This window comes from Ixodes scapularis, unplaced genomic scaffold (genome assembly GCF_016920785.2).
Source record: "Ixodes scapularis isolate PalLabHiFi unplaced genomic scaffold, ASM1692078v2 PGA_scaffold1__304_contigs__length_218370807, whole genome shotgun sequence".
Classification (NCBI taxonomy): Eukaryota; Metazoa; Arthropoda; class Arachnida; order Ixodida; family Ixodidae; genus Ixodes; species Ixodes scapularis.
In genome coordinates, this window is record NW_024609846.1 from 115,220,916 (window position 1) to 115,237,127 (window position 16,212).

Sequence of the window (16,212 nt, forward strand, 5' to 3'; positions counted from 1 at the left end):
CTTTGCTTCCTAGGGTATCCGCATATCAATCGAAGGCGCGAGCGGCGTTATCTGGTCGCTTTCTGCTGTCCTCGTGGGCCTCGCAGGATTTCGTCAGTCAGTGACAGATTCTTCTCACTAGACGCGCCGGCTGCCAACAAAGTTACTATTTATGGGATATCCGAGAACGCGTCTTATTTGGGCGTAAGCACAAGAGCAGTCGAAGCTACAAAAAAAAAAAAAACGCCTTTGCGTTTTTTTGCCCGAAAAGCGTAATAATACAACGCGCGGTGACGTCATCTATGACGTCACTGGCAACGTTATTAGATTAGCTCAGTTACGGAACTGCCCATAGACGCTGCATGCGTGACCCAGTACGCCCCCTCACTCAACACGACTCGCCTGGCGTCGCTCGACGTGCCGGACGGCTGCTTTGGTAACTGCAGTGTATTCTATGGGATACGTGCGTTTCGAAGCACGTGCGGCGTCTACATGGCGTTTCAGCTCTGCTTTATGCAGGCTCTATGGAACGCAATTATGAAACGAAAATGTTGATGGCGCTTCGAACGACGGCAGGCGGATTGAAGTGAGTTGGGGGGGGGGGGGGGGGGGGTACCCTTTTCCGCGGGAGTTCCACAAGTGACGTAATCTAGTAACGTTGATCAGTGGTGACTCTCATGACGTCACGTGTGACGCAATCACGGGAAATGTCCCATAATGCACCGCGCGGTTACGCCGACGCTGACGGCGGCGCCGACGCCGCTCAACCGGAAACAGACGCCTAAGCGCTGCGCTCTAATAAATAAAAATGTGCTTGTGTTTTCTTCCGTTTTCAACTTCTTAAATGTAAAAAAAAAAAAAAAAAAAAAAAAAAAAAAGATTCCGAAAAACAAAGCGTGTCTTTCCAGCACTTGGTGACCCGGCTTTGAAGTAAGCCACCTCGGTGGCTCCGATGCGAGAGCGTCGGCCTACGGATGCCCATGTGGCGGGTTCGAATCCCGGCCGAGGTGCCCGCAATCTGGCGGAGGCTTATTGCTGAGGAGGCGCCGTGTAACCGAGCTTTCGGTTGCACGTCAAAAGATCCCCAGGTGGTCGAAATTAATCCTCAGTCCTCCGCTGGGGCGTGCCAGATGCCCGTCGTTGGTTTGGCACGTAAAACCCCCAAATTTGAAATTTGACTTTGTTTTGAAGTAATTTTCCGATCCGTATGACTTGCGATTAGACCTGGCAGTCGAAAGGTTTGGAGTTAAAATTAGTGCATTTTACAGTTGCAGCGAGAAGTTGGTCGATTTTCCGCGGTGCAGGTTGACGTGAAGCGCACTGAGCAGAGTTTAATATGCTCCGTTTCACGCTAAGTCCGACCGAAGCCAACGGTACGAGACGATAAAGCCAGTCAAGGAGCGTCAAAAGGGCATCGCCACGGCGCTCGTCTTCTTTGTGCGTTTGCTCTCGCCGCTAAACCAACAACGCACAGAAAAAGAAGCGCACGATCACGTCGCATTTACAGCCCGTGATTGCCTCAGCCAGTCATACGCAGAGAGACGACGAGCACCATCAAGATGCACTTTTGGTGCTGCTTGAATGGCGATCCCTTAGATCGTATAGCGTTGGCCGCGGACGGACACGACATAAAACATATAGACGTTTTTCGTTTCTTTTCACCCTCCGTCGCACGGGCGCTGCCATCTTGGAATCACGTGACGCGGCCGCCATTAATTGGCTTCAACTCGTCACGATCCTCTTTCTCCTCCGCTCCTTGGCGAAGATTTTTTTCGTCTCGTTTTACCGCGAATTTTGTCTCGCTTTGTTAAGTAACATCAAATGCAATTCAATTAAATTTTTATTTCAAATCAATCCATACAATATAAAGACCTGGCCCACAAAAGCATTTTTACTTATTTTTACTACCTATAGCTGCGTGCCATCATTGTGTGCACAACTTCTGCACTTTATTTTATAACACGTTCAGACTATTTTCACCGCTGGCGTACCGGACACGTGCGGAGAAAAGAATCAGCGTTAGCAGTGGCGCCCATTGAGTATGTAGACGACTCTAAGACAGACGAGGGTTGAGAGGCCAATTATTCATGACAGCGGAAATTCTCAAAGGTGGTAGTGGCGCAGTGAGAAGCTCAAGATATATTTATGACCACGCGTTTATGATCTTCAAGAAGTCAAATATAATCAACACAAAAAGTCACTATGTCTGTTTTCTGAAAGCATCGCACTCTACCTTCATAACGAATAAAAAACAGTTGCTTTTGATTATATGATGGAATCATTTTTGCGGTATAAGTTTTAGCTTGATGTGTTTATTTATGAATTAAAAGAAAAACTATAAATTGTGCTCGGTCTAATGTCTGCAGCCATTCATAATTTTTTTAAGACGTACAATTTAAATAGTTTATTTGGACACACAGGGCTGGCTCCACGGGCGAGAAATGACAGGAGGGCGCGTAAGCTTCGCCTTTAAGAGCGGAACGAGAGAGCTAAATGTAAACCTCTCGCGTTCCCAAGCCGGGCAAGCGTGTATACGTGGCTATAGTCGGTAGCGTCATTCTGTGTCCGGCATTCGTCGAGTACGGACGCATATATAGGACAGCTCGCTCCGATAGGGCGGAGATAACGGCCCTCTGGGGCCGCTGTTATGCTGCTGACGACGTGCCCCAGGAGTATCAGATTGTGATGCATGCCCTGCCGAAGGAAGTTGCTTTTTCAACCACCCTGTTCCTTCACTGTGACATCACCGGACTACCGTATAGGATTGCGGACTTCAAGATAACACTCGAGACCGCAGGTGTACTGCAGGACTTGAAGGCATGTTTACCGTACCAGATGAACCATTTCTCGGCGGTCACATTCCACTCCTTGGCCTCGAAGCACAAGCTACTGGAGGCAAAGGAGCTCCAAGTTAAGGGAGAGCGTTGCCTTGTTCTGGATCCAAACAGGGCCGACGTGCTACTGAAGGTTTATTGGTTATCCACAGAAGTTCCAGACTGCCCCGTTCGCAAGGCACTCCAGCCTTTCGGAAAAGTGGAAAGTGTGGAAAGGGAGACCTGGCGCGAAGATGGCTTCAGAGGCGCTGAGCCAACAACAAGGAGAGTGCGCCCCAAACTTAAGGACGGCGTGACGACGGAACGACTACCCAACGACTACCCCACCAGCTGCGGGTTCTCAACGCCAACACGCTTGTCATCGTTCCAGGTAGGGCACCTATGTGCTTGCTTCGCGGGAAGTATGGGCATGTTCGTCGAGACTGTCGGGCGCCGCGCTGTGATTCGTGTCGACAATTTGGTCACTTTAAAGAGGACTGCGTGCAAACCTACGCAACAGTCACTAACGTGAAGCCCGAGGAGCCCAGCTGTGAACTTTTAATGGACGAGGTTGAGGCCGAGGCGACTGTGGGAGAAACGAACACTACGGACGGTGCACCCGTCCAGCGTCCATCCTCAAGAGACAAGGAATCAGGCAACATGTATCTGCCCCTCTCCATGCCTTCAACGGAAGCAGCTTCGACAGTGGTGAGGAAGGAAAGCAAACTTCGGAATTAAAAACAGCGCGAAAAGACGAGGACCACACAAAGAAGTGACACGGACGTAGCGCTGACTTACAACTGAGTTTATTGAACGCAAAATCGCAACATATATTTGCGGTGTCACGAACAAAAGAAGAGAAAGAATTCAGCCCACGTGAGGCATCACCAATAAAAATAAAACGATGATAATGTATATATATATATATATATATATATATATATATATGTATATATATAAAAATGCGCCATGACACAGCCGTACAGAGTACGTGCTAAAAAGCGAGCAAGTCAGAAAATTCATCTCTTCGCCTGACAGGGCCACAGAAGGACTGCTTACACATGCTGCACCCAACCTCGCTATCTCAACAGCCTCTAGAATTTCCCGAGTAAGCTGGTCCCTATGAGGCTTAACAACCTCACATCGTTGTGAGGTTGTTGTGACGAGACACGGTTGTGGAGACACTGTAAGCGTGCTCTCTTAACCTGTCATTGAGACAGAGGCCCGTCTGGCCAACGTAACGCTTGCCACACGTCAGAGGGAGAGAATAAACCACCCCCTCAGAACACGAGACGAAGCGATCTCGATGCCTCGTACCGCAAGCCGTGGCCGCCCCCGGAGAAGGGTTAACAGCTCTGCACAACCTGGACAACTTGTCCGGAGCAGGGAATAAAACGTCGACGTCACACCTGCCCGCAATGCGTTTTAGGTTTTGGAACAAGCCATGTATGTAGGGAATGACCACAAACGTTCTTCTTGCCCTTCCCTTTCTGTTGTTGGCCTCTTCTTCACTTGTCATAGGCCTGCTCTTGATATCTTTCAGCAAAGACTCGGCGACCGTTGTTAACACGTGGGAGGGAAATCCAGCCTCTGCGAGGCGTTCAGTTTGCTTGTCAAAGCTATATGTGTTTAATTTTATGATAACAAGACCTACGCAGCGCATGTGTATAGCAAGTCCTCGCAATCGCCCGCTTGACAGTTTTTGAGTGAGCGGACTCAAATGGCAACAGTGGCTTTCCAGCATGGGGTTCATAGCTCCAACAAACATGACCTGGACAAATAGTTAAATTCAAATCCAAAAAACGGATGCATCCTGCCTCAGTCACTTTAAGAGTCAGAACAAGTGGCGAAAGGCAATCACTAAAAATGCCTTAAACTTCAGTCATTGACGAAAGAAAGGATAAGGCATCGGCATGTAACAAAATCAGAAAATCATCTACGTACCGGAAGACCTTCGCAACTTTGGTTCCCCCAAGCCGTTCAAAGGTGATGCGGCCAAGGCTTGCTAAAAACAAGTCGCTAAGCACGGGGGTAATGCAAGAACCAATACATACCCCTTGCCGTTGCAAATAAATGTTACCCTCCCAAATCGCAAAGGTCGACCTCAGATACATATTAAGGAGCTCCACGAAGCCTTCAACTGAAAGTCCTGCGGCATATTGAAAGGCAAGTGCACCAAACACATCGATGCAGTCACGAATGCAGGTAAGGAGTCCATCATGTGGCAAGGAGTAATACAAATCCTTACCATCGAACGAACAGGCCATAAAGCTAGTGTTTTTAATTCCGAAGTATGTACCAACTCGCCCAAGCCTCAACTTTAGGAAGGAAAGCAAAACCGTCGACTCCCGCCTCATGCAGGCAGCGAAGGGTGCCAAGTCATCGCTAACGAAGCGCGGCGGGGGCAGTGGACAGACCGACGAAACTAGTAGGGTATGTTTTTGGGCTAGTTGTTCATCCGTGCACGGCCGGACTGGAAGCACGCGCTCTCTTTCTCTTCTTACGGCCTTTGCAATTGGGGCAATCGCCACTTCCCGCCGCAATTCGCGGTGGGCGCTGTCACCTCACCCGTGGGCTACCCCTTTCCGTTTCCACAGAGTGCGTCTGACAGTGTATCTCAGCGCTGTCGCAACTTGCGGCCGAGATTTTTATAGCCTTTGACACCTGATCCTTACGTTTAGACCCTCAGCCGCTATCTAATGCGCTTCTGATGAGCCCAAAACGGTGAATATTTCACGCACATATCCGAGAGATTCGGGTGTAAAATGTAGTAAGTAGAGAAAGCGAATGCAATTGCGGAAAAACTATACTCGTCTTTACCTCCAGGACTTCTGTTGCAACTCAAGAAGAGGAGGAGACGGATCCCTTCTACATGAAGGAACTTTAAATGATAAATAATTCGTACACTCTCGTGAAATGTAACCAGGCGCAATCTATTGCCGTGGTCTGCATCATCAATTCATAGGCCGCACATGAAGTCGGTCAGCTGCTCTAGACGAGGGTGTAGTGGTCTGTACAATTTTCGCACAGTGCATATTACAGAATAAAAGTGCTTCCTCAAGGGCTCGTGCAGATATCCAGCTGATTTTTCGTTTCTGTCCGCGACCGTCTTTGCATGGTTAATCAGAAGTATTCTGAGGAACTTGTTGCAAATTCACCCAGCCAAACGCTTTGAGCAGAGGGCTGTTGTCAATGCCCTCTGGGAAACTTAGGATTGGCGCGTCTTCAAAATAGGGTGCAATGAGTAGTTGCAGAATTTGGTGCACATTTGTACGCGGAAGGTGCTTAACAACCTTTAAGAAAAGCAACAATATTGTCCAGAAGTGCGAGGAACCCAGGATTTAGGTAATGAAGTCCGCTTTTATTCTGGCTTTGCAATAAGACGAACAGAAGATCACCTCTGTTACTCGTAGTGAACAGTATAGCACAGGCGTCACACTCAAACTCACTAATGAGTTTTACCAGATAGCCACCGACGTACACCAGACCAGAGTATGTCACGGATGGAGTTGGAGCGCAAGGCTCGCTCAGTTTTTTCAGGTCAGTGGTAACCGAGTCGGGCACAGCCGCTGCCAACTGCTCAGAATCAGTGCCTGACATATGTATTTGCTTAGAAGGGGAACGCAGCTTGCTCGTTCCCCGTTCATGTCACAGGGGAACGCAGTTTGCTGACGACACTGCCTGTCGGTAGGGTGACTTAAATCGGAGCGAAGTTCAATAAACCGTTGCCAAAACAACAACCTACGAAGCTCCAACACCAGCGCAAAGCAGCTCGAAGAACCCTCCGGGTGGGGAGAAGTGGGGTCAGGTGGTTGCGCCCCTGGCGGCAAGCAAGGGAACTACATACGAAGAAAAAATGCCATTGACTCCCGGGCGATTGCAAAGGCCGTAAGAAGAGAAAGAGAGCGTCGCTTCTAGTCCGGCCGTGGTTCATCTTAGTTAAACATATAAAATAGCGCAAAAAAATATAAGGACAAAGAGTATACAGGACAAGCGCTTGTCCAGTATACTTCATGTCCCTGCCTTTTTTGCACTATTTTATATATTTAACGACGAAACTACCATGGACGTTACATAAAGCTCCACTGAAAAGCGACCCCTGGATTTGGCAGAGAGTGAATACACTGAGGACGAGGACTACCCAGACGCGCCTAACTGGTAAAAGCTGCAGAAAAAATCGTACCATCAAAGCCCGAGGACAACGTTAGCCCAACTCACGGTAGGTTGTACTCGTGATCACCTCAGTCCTTTTAACTCTCGCATGTTTCCTCATCGATGTATAAGCTTAAAGTTGTAACGCTAAACTGCTCCAGCTTGATTATACCCCCCTCAACGAAAGAGCGGATGTTGAACTTCTGCAGGAAACGAAACTCAGGCCCGGACTTGTAGAGCATGCGGCTAAGTTCTTTGAGCGCCTTTTTGACTTCCGGTACTCTAACGATATTTCACATAGCGCTGGCACAGGAGTTCTAGTTCATAAGAATAAGGAAATTTCTGCGTTTCCAGAATGGGAAACTGATCACAGCGGCAGAGTATGCGCAGTGGATTTGCTGTGCCACGGCGATGTGCTGCGGGTTGTGTCATTCCACGCTCCGAACGATCCGGCAGAATGAAGGGCCTATTGCGACAACTTAAAGCAGTACATCGAAACATTGACAAAGGTGAATGTAGGCGGCGAATTGAATTGCGTTTTAAACGCGAACAGATTTCGCAAGCTAAATGAAGTTACCCACATCATTAGAACGCTAGTTTCCATTCGCATGATGGTAACGGAGCGTAAAAAAATAACTTCTTCACTTCATGGTTATAGGACCAATTGAAAGGCAGCGGGCGCAGTCAGCGGCCGCAATCATGAACAGAACCACGTTAGAACCTTGTGCCGCTCAGTTCGTAGACGCAACCATGTACCATTCAGTGGACTCGCGTGGTTCATATTTGAAAGGGAAATTGGCGAGGAAAATGAGAAAGAGGCGAGCGGCAGGGAAGGATGGCTTGGGAAAGCTACGTGGCTGACGTCATGCCCTCCCCGTAGTAAAAACCGCGCAGACTACGATGAATGAGAAATACTACCGAATGAATGTATGAACGAATGCTAACCGCTGTACACTTTATAACGGGCGGTGCCTTGCCCCACCTAGTTTAGAAAATAAAAACCAAAAGTATGGTTTCTGCCTTCCGCCCCTCTAGTAGCGAATTCCAAAGGACGCCACCGCCACCGAACCAGGCTTCCCGCTGTGCAGCCAAAATACACCACGGTTCGCTTGCGGCCGGTGCGAATGCAGTTTTCAATGGAGAATGAAATTCGTTTACAGGTCCGCGTGTACTATCGCGCCATTTATGTAATGTATGTAATGACACGTGAACTGAACTGAGCGCAGGGACCAACGTCGGTAAAAACGGTGCAGCATGGACTTCTCCGCCGCCCCGACGTTGTGTTTGGATGTTGACCGGGAAAACGAGGGGGTGCAACATAAATGAATTTTCAAGCCTTCTTCGGGATTGCAAGGACACGGAGCGACGGTAATGTCCTGCTGACAAACGTTACACCTTTCCATGTGTCGTATAAACATTTTGGCGTTGATTTTGGCCTACGCTTAATTGGCACGGATCTGTCACGATATGTTTTAGTAATGCACACACTAAAAAAATTTCAAGATACGTCGTTCACACCTATGAAGGGACTCCCAACCAGGTGTTCCCTTTCGAAAGCTAATAAAACGTTACGCTGCAGGGTCGCTGCCACGCAATTTCTACAAGCCGAATCTTAGCCAGTCGTTTCGCTCCCTCGCAGTCATTGACAATTTCAGACAATCCAACTTGGGACAGCGAAAGCGCAATCTTCCGATGACGACAAGCGAAATCACTCGAATCCAGTCGGGCAACGGACCCTTACGAACTCGGGGTGCCCATGTCGCAGCGACGGGACACCACGACAGAACAGCACGAGACAAAACAGCAGGGCGACAGAAGAGCACGTGCCAAAACGTAAACAGCAAAAAAAAAAAAAAAAGCGCACACACAAGAAACACGCACGTAAATACATACTGTTTTTTTTTCGCTTTATGACATTATTAGGAGCACGCACCTAATTATAAGGTACTTCAGCAGAACATGTGCTTTGCCGTTACATTTTATTATCAACCCTTTTATGTCTTTATATTATTGCCCTGCACAGCTATATTTTACTACCTACTTATAGCTTTTCGTGTGTGTTCAGCAATATGGAACCTTCCCACCGCAAGCCAATGAAGCTAAATTGTTTGCAGTCGTTTTAATTACTGATTGATTGTTAATCCGTTAGCGTTTTATATCTATACAAATACGGTACCCTATGTACCAAAAGGAGATGATTGACGGCCAAAGAGGACGCACCCTATCGGGTTCAAAGGCATAGGCGAGAATCTCGCAAAGACTACTCAACGTCCTGTCCCAGAATGCCACACAGCTCCTCATTGACGCTCTTGTGGGCTGTCACTTTTTTACTGTGTCTAAACTATGTGTAAAACAATAGTGAATGTCAAATAGGCTATTTCTTCATAAGTTCCACTAAACTCGTCAATTGCGATCTTTATTTTTCCTTAGGATAAATAGGGTGCCGCATTTGTATCGATATAAAACGTTAACGGGAGGCACTGACTTGATCGAATGACATTTTAGCGAACGCCCACGTTTCATCGAACGACACTTTAGCGAATAGTCGGACGCCGCGAAGCGGCGTTTTCGGGTGGGCCAAATGAGTTCATATTTTTGTAATGAGTTGCCGCAGACTGTCGCCGCGAAGCGGCGTAAAGCGCAGCGCGACGGATGGGTTAACGCGCGCCCCCGTTATTCGCTAAAACGACCATTCGCTCAAATGTCGCCGTTCGCTAAAATGTCATTCGCTCTTGTGATATGGACCCAACGTTAACGGATTAACAATAAATTAGCCATTAAAAATGCGGCAAGACATTTAGCGTCATTGTGCTGCGGTGAGCGGTGGGTTTTATCTTCCTCAACATGCACGAGACGCTATAAGTAGGTAATAAAATATAACGACACAGGTAATAATATAATAAAGCCATATAACGGTTGATAATAAAATGTAACGGCAATACACAAATGTTCCGCTGACCACGTTAGCAGCGCGTACTTAATTTAGGCGCGTGCTACTAATAATGCGTTCTCCAGCCAAAAAAAAACAACAACAACAACAAAAACATGCATTTGTCCTCCAGTCATACTAGATCGTCGATAACATTATCACAAAAAGAGATAAACTATTTAGCCGCAAATTAGCCTAAGCGTAGGGACAGGAATTTTTTACTCATATATATGTCGTCTCTTTCTATTTGCAAATCGCCTAAATTCTGAAGAAGTAGAAGCCGAAGTAAAGTACGCAATACAAAGTTGTTAGTGAGCGCTGTGTGAGAGGTGTGTTCTTTGGGTGTTTGAATGCTTGAGTGACAGTTTTTCGAGTGCGCTAAACGGTGACAAACGTGCGTGCTGTTTTGTTTGTTTGCAGTTTTGTCGCATGGTATTTTGGCACGTGCTCTTCTGTCGCTCTGCTGTTTTGTCGCGTGCTGTTTTGACGCTAGCTGTTTTTGACACTGTACTGTTTTGACGCGTGATGTTTTGACCGTGCCGTTTTGTCGCGCGCTTTTTTGTTGCGTGCCGTTCTGTCGCGTTCCCCGTTGCGCCAACAGAAAATGCACGCGCTAGGCTTGAGTTAACGGCAACACTAGGCCGAAGGCCTCTGCTGGGTTCCGAGGACCAGCGACTTTAAATAAACTATACCGAGGATAAACCTGCATTAACTGTACACTTGCTATAATTAGATTTATTGCCATCAACAAGAAAGAACGATCAAGTAAAAGAAATGACACAAAAGTAAAAAAAAAAAAAAAAAAAACTGAGAAAGAATTGAAAACAAGATGTCTGTACTCACCAGGACTCCGGCACGATCGAAGACAAGAAGTTGGCGTGGTGGAAAACTGATGTGGGGGCAGGGGAGGAAGAGGAGGGGAGAGAAAAGAACAAAGGACATTGACTGTTTGATCACGCAGTAGAAAGCATGTCGCTGTATTGAATGGCGTCAAAAATATATCGGCCACGAAAGATGAACACGGAGAAAGCACAAGCGAGCCTGTCGGAAAAACAGTCGGAGAAAAAAAAAACGAAAAAACATGAATTACAGGATTAGAAAAAAGTGAAGGAGCTCTGTTTTCTTTCTTTTCTTTCTACGGGTATTTATGAGAAGCGCGTGATCTTAAATACACGCGTATTGCTGTTAGATTGAAAATCAGAGTATCGCAGAAAGAAAAGCAGCCTGCCTTCAAAAGCACGCGTTCAATTGTTCGCGATGATGAGGTTGTCCTTTTGTTTGCTAAATCTCTCTTCTCACTTTTAGAAAGAAGACCCTCGCTGACCGATGTCGGCGAGAGCTTGTAGCTCTGAGCAGTACTACAATTCCATTTAGTGTCGCAATGTTCATTTAGTGAAAAAAAAAGACAACTTTCTGGACATTTACCTTGACAAGTAAGTGCCTCGGGGCGCGTCTCTTGCGTAAGCTATTCGCGCCTGTCGTTTTTCAAAGCGACTCAAATTTTACACTTTGTTTTCTTCAAAGCAAAATGTTTTACACTTTAGTGTCTAGCGGGATGCTCTGTCAAAGTGCCCTGTCAAGCGCCGTCTCTCAGGCAGTAAAAATGCTAGTTTCCGGCGTAATGTTTTTTTTTTTACATTGTTTGTAATAGAAAATAAATTACAGCGTTTTTTTTTTATGTTCTACATGCTTTACATGTAACGAACAATGCTACGCCTTAGACATATATAGGATGGTGTACTACGGAAGAAACCTTTTTTTTTATTGCAGCATCCTATTCTTACAAAATTGCACTTCTTACGTAGTTTAGCAGGAAAGTGCACCCAGTTTCGAAATGTGCACGGCTAAACGCAACTGCCGACATAAGGCGCTTCAGTGCGATATGATAGCCATTCTCAGAGCGTCAAAAAAAAACGTACAAATGTATTTTTTCCTCTAAAAGGGCAAAGACAATATGGATCCCAAAAGGAACATCACACAAGAAGGATGTTGAAAATGTATTTTCGAATAGACGCACCAAATCCGTTCTTGGGAAAGCGCGAACACTACGGCTCCCTCGAGCCAATCAGAGCCACGGAGGCGAAGCACGTGTCTGCCCTTCCCATAGTCACAAAATTGGCCAGGCTTCAAGGTATACCGGCACGTCAGCCATCCTAGCGCTTAAAATTGTTGGTGCGAGTTATGGGAAGTTTATTGTGAGATAGCAGAAAACGATATTTTTTTTCGTCTTCCAGAAATGTCAAAAACGGTCCACGACAGAGCAAGGCGACGTCGCCTGAGTTTTCTGACAGCTTTTCGACCGAGACACTGTTTATAAACGACCCCTCATTTGCCCACACCGCGTGTGGGCACTGCGCCTGCGCAGAACCCAGATTCGCCTAAGGCGAAGCATCTGCGCTAAACTTGTACGTAACGAGTTACAAGCAACTGATTACTCGTAATCAATTACATTATATTGTAACTTTTTAAGGATTCAGCTGCATAACCATCTTTCTGTAATCCATTACAAGTAATCAATTATATGTTTCCGGAAGAGCTAAAATTAGTTTTTGTTTACGTAAAAAAAATCGGTTTGTCTGCCCGTGCGATTCCTCGATTGAAGACGAAATCGGTGACAAGTGAAGGACGTCGCCTGCACGAGCTTCGTCGTCTTCTGGCAGACGAGTTCAGTCGTCGCTGCTATGGTTGCGCAACGTCTTCCGTCTCTGTAGACGCTCCGAAAAATCCGTCTACGGACGACTTTTCCAGCTTTTCGCTTTTCCCACCTGAAAAGCTTTCAACAGGCGGTCGCAACATTGAAGCGCTTCGCTTTCTACAGGACTCGGAAGCGTCCGTCGAAGCACTGCCCAACCACGAACTGCTATGCAAAGTGTTTGTGCGCAACAACACCGCTCTTCCCTCGAGCGCATCTGTCGCGAGGGGCTTTAGCGTCGAGGCATATACCTTCACGAGGAAACGTGGGAAGATGACTTAGGAGAACTTCGAACGAAAACTGCTGTTGCAGCTTAACAAGGTGCGAATGACAAAAAGAAACAAAATGTAACCACTTCGAACATATGTAAGCATTTTGATTTCGCAATAAAAAGTAAAAAAAACAAACAAAAACAACAACAGAAAGCCAAGTAAAAACTAATCTGTTAGTTTCTGGTAATTTTTCATTTACTTTTGCGATGCAGAAATTGATTGCTTTAATAAATTACATTTTCAATAAAGTAATTGTAATTTCAGCCAGTTACTCTTTTTTTTTTTCCAGTAACGCGTACAAGACTGATCTACGCATGCCCATTGCCCACATCAGAGCCACCGCACCGGCATGACGTCAGAGAGTTGAGTTGGTCTACACAAAGCGCAGGAAGCCGCACCAACCTTCAAGATGGCGGCGCCCACAACAGAATTAGGGGATGGAGAGCCGACAGCTTGTATACATCACACACGCACAAAAAAGAACGGTCTGCAGACACTCCCTGACGCATCCTCGTATAACGGTCACATCGGTCATGCAAAAACTGTCTGCATATTTACATGTACCGGTCCAGCCTGCTACAACAGACATCATTGGGCAGGCTAGCCGGAAGGTATGTATCGGGCCCCGACAGCTAAGTCGGCTCATCGCGCAGAAGTTGGGACAATCCGATACCGCAGCGACCCGTAGCCAAGCTTCCGTGTGCGTGACACGAAGCCGGGAGCGGCCAAGCCCAGTCAACGCGCCTTGTATTTTTTTGCGTGCACTCGACCGTTTACCCTGTCTCCCGGCTCTTTCTTTCGTTATTTTGATTCTTTCGCATCTGGATTCAAAGTGTCGGTCATGAATTCCTTATGGTCGACCCTAGAGCTATGGTGCCCGGCACGCGTCTACGACTTGTGTGTCTACAGCGTCGTAAAGGTGGTTCCTCGATATCCGCCGGCTGATGACGTCGTAAAAGTGTCACGCCGTCGTCGGGCGCGACCCTGGCGGCGGCACGGCAGCGGAGGTGGATGCGACAGACGCCTGGTCTGCTGCAGGTCGCTCTCCGGTCTCACAGTCCATGGGATGTATACCGACGACAGCGACCATCGCGTTCGCTCGTACTCTTGGCCGAGACTTCTAGCACCAACCGTCAGGATCGCGATGATCCGACAACGCGACGCGCCGAGTTGGTTCTCAGACGTACAATTTTTTTCCCACTTCGGGACGAAATTTTGATGGGCGGGCGGGATAGGTACGCTTAACGGGTCAGTCGACGACGCATTATCACGCTTCAGAGTAACGACGCTCCAGCCATCGGGTGGATGGATGGATGGATGATAACGGCTGTACCCCTTATAACGGGCGGTAGCTTGCGCCCTCTAAACTCCACCCATCGTGCCGCTTACAATCATTGTTGGCAGTCATCCGAAAGTTTCTCCGAAATCGCTGTAAACATTTTTCCGTCATAAATGCTAAAACTAGCGCGTTCTAGCTGAAAACAGTTCACGTGTGTGCGTGTGAGAGAGGGGGGGAGAGAGAGAGAGCAAAACGATGTCGCTTGAGATTTCTGACACTGTTTTAAAGGTAAGGAAGTAGCATTTTCGAATCGTAACGATCTCCAATATACCTTTTTTCATATATCCACCAACAACAGCGGCTGGCGGTCGCCATTTTTGGGGGGCCCGAAGCGTGTGATTGGATTCGAGACCAAACCGAACGATGACACAGCACTCGTGTCCAATATGCACTCAGAGTAAGTGCCCAACGAATTCCCTGTTCAGTCGCTCCAGCCCAACCCTTCCCGATACCCCCCATTTTAGGTTACTGGTAGAAATATACCCTGCCGAAAGACGCTGAGGCAACGCGAAGGAAATGAAGCGCTGAATCTTCAAATCTTTAAACACAACGTTTATTAAAGCGGTCATCATCAGCTAGCGCGCGACTTTGTTTATGAGCCCATCGATGCCCAAGCGCGAACGAATCCAAGAGATATACTATAAAGAAAGCGCGCAGACCATACGTAAAATATACACAGTAAAAAACATATACGAAGGATCTAACAAGCCAACGACAAAACATAAAAATGCTCGATGAAAAAAAAAAAAATATTTTTACGGTGTGTTTCACTCGTTTTTTCGCGGAGATTCTTTGACTTGGTGGACGTTTAAAAAAAAAAGAAAGAGCGTGCAAGAAAAAAAAAAAAAAGACGAAATTGGTATTGATGAAAGCGGACAAAACAAGAAACATGAACGTGACACAAATGAAACGGGAATACGGAGGCAAGAAAAATAAATGGAGATTGACGAATCCATTTGGGGAATGAAGTGCATGTTCGATGGAATGTGTCGTCAACCTTAAAGGAAGGAAACGTAAAAAGAAAAACGTCGTTAAAAATGGCCCGTCAGGCTCCAAAACCAAGCGCGACATTTTAAAGCGAGAAACGCTCCCGTTCGTGCCATTAGACAAGGAAGCTTAAAAATCCCGACCGTTTTTTCTTTTTGTGGCTGTGTCGTTTCTTACAGCGAGGTCTGATAGGGAAGTGTGCCCATCAAATGAGGCGTGGTGTTCCAGGCTGTGTACCGAGACAATTTGTTCGAAGCAACGTCCATGATGGATTGCAATAACCCCCCCCTCCCCCCCCCCCCCAAAAAAAAAAAAAAAGAGAAGGGAAAGAAAAGAAGGACGTTCAAGATTATGCTTAACATCGGTGTGTAAAGGAAAGAAGCATAGCAGCGAGTTGGTTCATAAAAACATGGCTTAAAGGAAAGCTAGAGGTTCTGAAAAAACAAAATAGGACTGAAACCTAGCGTTTATTTTTTTATTTTTTTTTTATCACACAATTCCGAACATGATTACTATTTGCCCTAAAATATTGGTAAACGCGAGAAAAAAGAAAGAAAAAAAAACAGGACGGGACTACAGTTACTAAATAACATATACTGAACAGTATCGGCAATCCACTCTTTGATTATCTTCTGGGTGCCACCAGTTTAACGTTTAGTGCAGAGCGGCAGCGATTGGCGATAGCCATACTTCGAGATTGTGACGTCCTTAGGTCTAGAAACGGCCTTAGGTATATCCCAGGCGATATCATATTGCTCTGTCGCGGGCTGTTGTAACGTTTCTGTAGCGCAGAAAGGCGTTTCCTAAGATTTCAGATAAAGTTTCAGATTACCAGGAACAACTTCCAGGATAAAAGCGGAAGTTTTCGTCAGTCTCTCGTTCGAAAAAAAAAGAAAAAAAAATGATGACGAAGTTGTGGGGATTGGATGTTTGGCGTTGTCAACAAAGCGATTCCCGGGATTTCGTCGTCAAGCTTCGCGATCCCAGCGGTGACGATATTTAAAAACGGCTCATACGGTGGACAGGAGCACTGCGTGGGCATCCGATGT

At 46.7% G+C, this 16,212-nt stretch overlaps 1 protein-coding gene and 1 long non-coding RNA gene across 2 annotated transcripts in view; both read right to left on the bottom strand.

Moving 5' to 3' along the window:
• Nucleotides 1–10,762, bottom strand: part of LOC121836135 — a 57,310-nt gene extending 46,548 nt beyond the window's left edge. Inside the window, exon 1 of the long non-coding RNA XR_006077801.1 lies at nucleotides 10,717–10,762. This is a non-coding gene — a long non-coding RNA (uncharacterized LOC121836135). The remainder of the gene's footprint in view (nucleotides 1–10,716) is intronic.
• LOC8053885 (calmodulin-binding transcription activator 2) overlaps nucleotides 1–16,212 on the bottom strand; it is a 955,024-nt gene that overhangs the window by 865,396 nt on the left and 73,416 nt on the right.